At 43.1% G+C, this 6000-nt stretch overlaps 1 non-coding gene across 1 annotated transcript; it reads left to right on the plus strand.

The window, feature by feature from the left end:
* Positions 1–789: 789 nt before the first annotated feature.
* Positions 790–896, plus strand: LOC131741938 (U6 spliceosomal RNA). The gene has a single exon (XR_009331290.1). It is a non-coding gene; the product is annotated as a U6 spliceosomal RNA (small nuclear RNA).
* The last annotated feature ends 5104 nt before the right edge of the window (positions 897–6000 follow it).

Genomic DNA, 6000 nt, shown 5'->3' on the forward strand with positions numbered 1-6000 from the left:
AGATGTTTTCCCAGTGGGACTTGGGAAGTTCCAAAGAGGAATGCTTAACATTTGTTATTTAGGAAGGCAATAATGACTTTATTTTACTTTGGAAAAACAGGGCAGCTAGATTGCACTTTTTAAATGTAAATGTCATCATGTCACTGCTCTGCTTAGAGCAAGCAACCAATCTCTCCAATCACATCCTCCAATCACCCTTGCGATTTCTCTGGCCACATTGACTTGCTATCATTTCTATGGTTCTCTCCAAGCTCTGTCCAGGCACTGGGCCATTGACTAGGCTGTTGCTTTTTGCAAAACTAACCCTTTAACAAGTTTCAGTTTGTCATCTCTTCGGTGAGGTCCTCTTTGACTACATTAGCTAGAAAGTGCTCCCCTTGATCTCCTGCCTGGTACAGGGCAATTGCTCTACCTTATCACTGTTCATTTTCATCAGAGCACTTAACATAGTTTGTAATTATTTAATTTGTTTGTTCTCTTGGTTTTATTTGTCTTTTTCCCCAAATTAGAGTTAGGAACTATCTTGTATCTACCGAATTGTCAGAACCTGACAAATAGTGGATGCTCATTATGTATCTGTGGTAGGAATGAAAGGAAAGAGAATATTTGGGGGAAAAATGATAATTGAAAATAATAAGTACATTCTTCTTTAATGACCTGGCTCCATAGGAGTGGTCTTTTCAAATCTGGACTGGAGGCTGAAGAGAGGATTTCCTGAGCTGATGTAGTCAGGGCAGAGGGCGGTGCTTAGGGAGAGCTTCTAGGAAACCAGGGACAAAAGGTTCAGCTGTACACACTTTGACAACACATATACAAAAGTTGTAACCATACAGAGAAGATTAGTGTGGCCTCTGCCCAAGGATAACATGCAAATTAATGAAGTGTTCCATATTTTTTAAAAAATTAAAAACACCTTCTGGAATTTGAGGACCAAAACTACCTACATGAACTCAGCTAAGGGCTCAGATACAGGAAGAAAGGACCTTCCCAGGATCCTCTGGGTTTATGTTTACTAACATGAAATTTCTCAGATTTTAGTGGCTGTTGTAGCATATAGAGAATTTTTTTGCCCCGCGACCGAAGTCATGCCACGAATCCATAGCCCCAAACAAATATAACATGTTTCTTTACTTATTCAACCTGCACATATCGAGACCCAGGCTTGAGCTGAGCATCAAAGACACAGAGCAGGGGACTTCATTGGCAGTCCAGTGGTTAAGACTCCGTGCTTCCACTGCAGGGGGAACGGGTTTGATCCCTGGTGGATGGGATCCCATGTGCTGGCAGTGCAGAAAAAAAAAAAAGACACAGAACAGAATGAGATTTAGGCCCTGCTCTCAAGGAGTTTACATCCTGGTAAAGAAATCATCACAATTTGTAAGTTAAAATTCTTTTTGTCTGTTGCAAGTACAAACATGGACACTGTTGCAAGTACAAACAAAAGAAACATGTATTACAAGGATGTTTGGGGGCCCAAGAGCATGCACAGGAGGGCAGCCTTGGAAAATAAGCGGCACAGAGCAGCTCCAGCAAGAAGCAAGAAACAGCAGCTTCTGCAGCCAGCAGCACCACACATCACAGCTGGGATTCAATCCTAACATCCTTTGTCTTTGAGTCACTCACTCAAGAGGCAAAGTCTTGGCGGGGAGCTGATGTTGATTGGTCAATCTCAGGTCACATGGATTAGTCTAGGCTGCCAGGGGAAGAGAGAAACGATTTGCCCCTAAGGATATCCCCCCAAATGAAAAGAGAGGGGGGAGGACTGATGCTGGCCAGACAAAAATAACTTCATACAAGTATGAATAAAATACCTTGGGAGTTAAGCTTTTCCTGATTAAAAAACCTGTGGAGGGCTGCCCTGGTGGCGCAGTGGTTAAGAATCCGCCTGCCAATGCAGGGAACATGGGTTCGAGCCCTGGTCCAGGAAGATCACACATGCCACAGAGCAACTAAGCCCGTGCGCCACAACTACTGAGCCTGCACTCTAGAGCCCGCGAGCCACAACTACTAAGCCCGAGTGCCACAACTACTGAAGCCTGTGTGCCCAGAGCCCATGCTGCACAACAGGAGAAGCCACCGCAATGAGAAGCCTGCGCATTATAAAGAAGAGTAGCCCCTGCTCACCACAACCAGAGAAAGCCTCCGTGGAGCAACGAAGATGCAACGGAGCCAAAAATAAATAAATAAAATAAACAAATTAAAAAAAAAACAAACCTGCGGAAACCTGGCTTGCTTGCTTCTGAACTGAACAGTCCTGGGCTGCTAGTCACAGAACCCCAGTTTGAAAAGTTCTGGTCTAAACTCCAGGTCTCACCACTGCCTCTTTAGCAGCTTCCATCATTCTGCCTTAAGGTCCTCCCCAGCATCTCACTAGTAGTTGGTCTCAACCTCCCAATTCTTTCTTACCTAGAACCTTTCTTTGTCTAGATAGGCATTCAATTAATAGTTATGATTGAGTGAACAAGTGATAGAATGAATGTACAGCAGCCTCAATTCCAGAGAGTAGAATCTCTCCAACCATTTCAGAACTGTGGTACTAGCACATAAGATGACAGCTCCACAATGTAACCCTACATACACACGAGAATATACTGTAGCACCAGAGATATTCAATACCTGCATGGAAGTGTCCTTTCTCTCCCTAAGCATCACTTTTCTTCAACTGTAAAATGGAATGATATTTACCCTCATTCACAGAATTGTCACGATTAAGTTAAATAATATGTGAGAGTGTACTGTAAACTGCATAGTTCTATATGATTTTCCAATTGCCTTCTTACTAGATTCATTGTCTACAGTATTCAATATCCCTAGCTAAAGAAAAGCAGAATTAAAGAACTGAGATAGGATATTCAATTAGAAAACTGATCTTTCTCAAGCTCTACCCAGCAAACCTTTATACTCGGCCCTTATGCAACCCCAAGGCATTTACAATCAGTCTGTCAAGGGAAAAGGGGAAAACTAAAACAGAAAAGCAAGCCCCTTGGCTGTGACTCACACCCACAGATCCCATGTACTCAGAGTATCACCAAGCCTGAGCATGTCAGTCTCCAAAGCAGGAACAGGGGTATGACATCTGCAGCACCAAGCTGAGTGTGAGAACTCAGGAAGTCGGAAACCACAGTCACAGCAGCATCTGAGGTCCAAGACGCTCCACAAGGCACCAGGGGCCCAAGGGAAGTGGGTTGAGTCTTTGCCCTGGTCTGAGGTCTCTCCAATCTGGGCCTGATGGAAAGTTCCTGAGCTCCTCAAGCCTTACTGCCCTCCAAGTGAGGGGGAGGAGAATTAAGTAGGAATTCCAATATGTTTCCAGAATTTTGCAAGATTATAAGGTGGGGGTAGGAGCAGGGAGAGATGGACGTTTTTTATTCTTGTTATAGCCACTAAAGAGAGTGATAAAATCCACCTGGACCACTTCAAGGGCAGGGACTATGTTCTGTTCTCCTTTGTCCCTTGGGAGTCCCAGTACCTAGCACTGTTCCCTATAATTTAAGCATACTTAATACTTGCTTCTTGTGGGTTGAAACTTTTTCCAGTTTAGAGATAAAGAGAAAGGGGGAGGAGTTTAGCCCCAGGGACTACTGGAATGGAAGCTATAAAGAAGTCAATTAAAGAAACAGTCTCTAAAAATCTGCTAGACTCCAGTTCACTCCCCAGATTTCTTGTAATTTAATTTTAAATAGTCATGCTGTCCCATGATTCGAATGCCAGAAATTATATAAAAGGTATACAATACAAAGTCTCCCTCAAATTTTTGTTCCTCATTTATCTTGTTTCCATTGGTAACCGCTCCTTTTTTTTTTTTTTCTCGTTGCCACGCCACGCGGCATGTGAGATCTTCACCCTTCGCTCCCGCACCAGAGATCGAACCCATGCCCCCTGCTGTAGAAGCACTGGGTCCTAACCACTGCACCACCAACTGTTACTTTCTTATGAATCCTTTCAGTATTTCTTTATGAGTATAAGCAAAGCTGAATATAAGTTCAAATATATTTTGAACTTTTTACGCAAAAGAAAGCATTGATACATGGTGTTCTCCACCTTAATTTTGTCACTAAACACACTTTGGACACCTTGTACATTTTGTACAATGGTATAAAAATAACTTTCTCATTATCTTGTTTTATTTTACTGCTACATAGTATTTCTTGTGTGGATATACTATAACTTGCTTAATCAGTCCCCTATTTAAGGACATTTGGGTTGTTTCCAATCCCTGGCAATTTATTTTTTTATTTTTATTTTTTTATTTTTATTTTTTTTTTGTGGTACGCGGGCCTCTCACTATTGTGGCCTCTCCCGTTACGGAGCACAGGCTCCGGAGGCTCCGGACGCGCACACTCAAAAGCCGTGGCTCACAGGCCCAGCCGCTCCACGGCATGTGGGATCCTCCCGGACCGGGGCACGAACCCGTGTCCCCTGCATCGGCAGGCGGACTCGCAACCACTGCGCCACCAGGGAAGCCCTATTTTTTATTTTTTTAACATCTTTATTGGAGTATAACTGTTTTACAATGGTGTGTTAGTTTCTGCTTTACAACAAAGTGAATCAGTTATACATATACATATGTTCCCAGCTGGCAATTTAAAAACTATGTTCCACTTAGAAATAGTTCAACACATGTGTGCAGACAGAACTGTAGTCTCTTCTCTGATATGGGAAAACTGAGCCACAGGGGTATATGCGTTTATAATTTTGATAGAGATTGCAAGTTACCCACTATAGATTCCCCCAAAATATAACTCCACAGTTGCAAGATGTGTTACAAGTCATCTTTACTTGTAACACTTAAAATCTGCAATATATTTATAGCTTAAGAAATAGAAATGCTTTCAAGATTATTCCCATAATGTTATTTTCACTTACATGCATTCTTGATAGTGAAATGAGTGACGTTCCAGTTATCCAGCTAGGAATGTGTACAACCCACTTCCACAACCATGTATGTCACACATGTCATCACCATGTGTCTTTTTTTTTTTTTGCCCCACCATACAGCTTGCAGGATCTTATTGCAGGACCAGATATTGAACCCAGGGCCCAGCAGTGAGAGCGCTGAGTCCTAACCACTGGACCACCAGGGAATTCCCACTATGCGTCTGATGGTCTCAGGACTATAGAGAAATGAGACAGGGAATGGAGGCTAAGGAAGAATAACTCAAAGAGGGACCATTCACTTTGTTTCCAATGTTTATAAACAATGTTGCAATAAACAATTCCCTTACTGACGATCATTCACAATGTTTCCAGTTGCTTACAGACAATACTTCAATAAACAGCCTTGTACATTCAAAAAAGAAAAAAGAGAGGAAAATGTGGGGCTGTCTTGCTTAATGGAAATTTTGTGCCAAGAAGCAAATGTGTGATTGAATGTATTAGTACAATTATGTGCATTTGAGGTTGAAAAAGGTAGGGGGGTGTGAAGAACATTGATAATTGTTTTTTTTTTTTTTTTTTTTTTTTTTGTGGTATGCGGGCCTCTCACTGCTGCGGCCTCTCCCGTTGCCGAGCACAGGCTCCGGACGCACAGGCTCAGCAGCCGTGGCTCACGGGCCCAGCCGCTTCTCGGCACGTGGGATCCTCCTGGACCTGGGCACGAACCCGTGTCCCCTGCATCGGCAGGCGGACTCTCAACCAATGCGCCACCAGGGAAGCCCATAGAACATTGATAATTGATGCTCTGCCCCTCGCACCCCTCTGGACTCCTTCTTGCCTGCTTATTGACTCACGAAGACCCAAAATCTCTCCCCTGCTTCTCAGTTGTTACACATTTGTGAGTTTGAAATCTAAAACTCCTTGACATCACCCTACCCAACCCAGCTCACAGTTCCCCTGGGCCTAAAAAAAGTCACTGAAGTCCAAACTAGATTCCAAATTCCGCGCTCTAAATAGTACCTCCAAAAAACTCATTGGATGACAATTATGGAAAAACGGGTAATCACAGGTACGCTCACACCTTATTCCACTTCCCTTGCTTTCCTTGCCTATATCACTGTGTTT

Source organism: Kogia breviceps, chromosome 14, assembly GCF_026419965.1.
Source record: "Kogia breviceps isolate mKogBre1 chromosome 14, mKogBre1 haplotype 1, whole genome shotgun sequence".
Taxonomy (NCBI): domain Eukaryota; kingdom Metazoa; phylum Chordata; class Mammalia; order Artiodactyla; family Physeteridae; genus Kogia; species Kogia breviceps.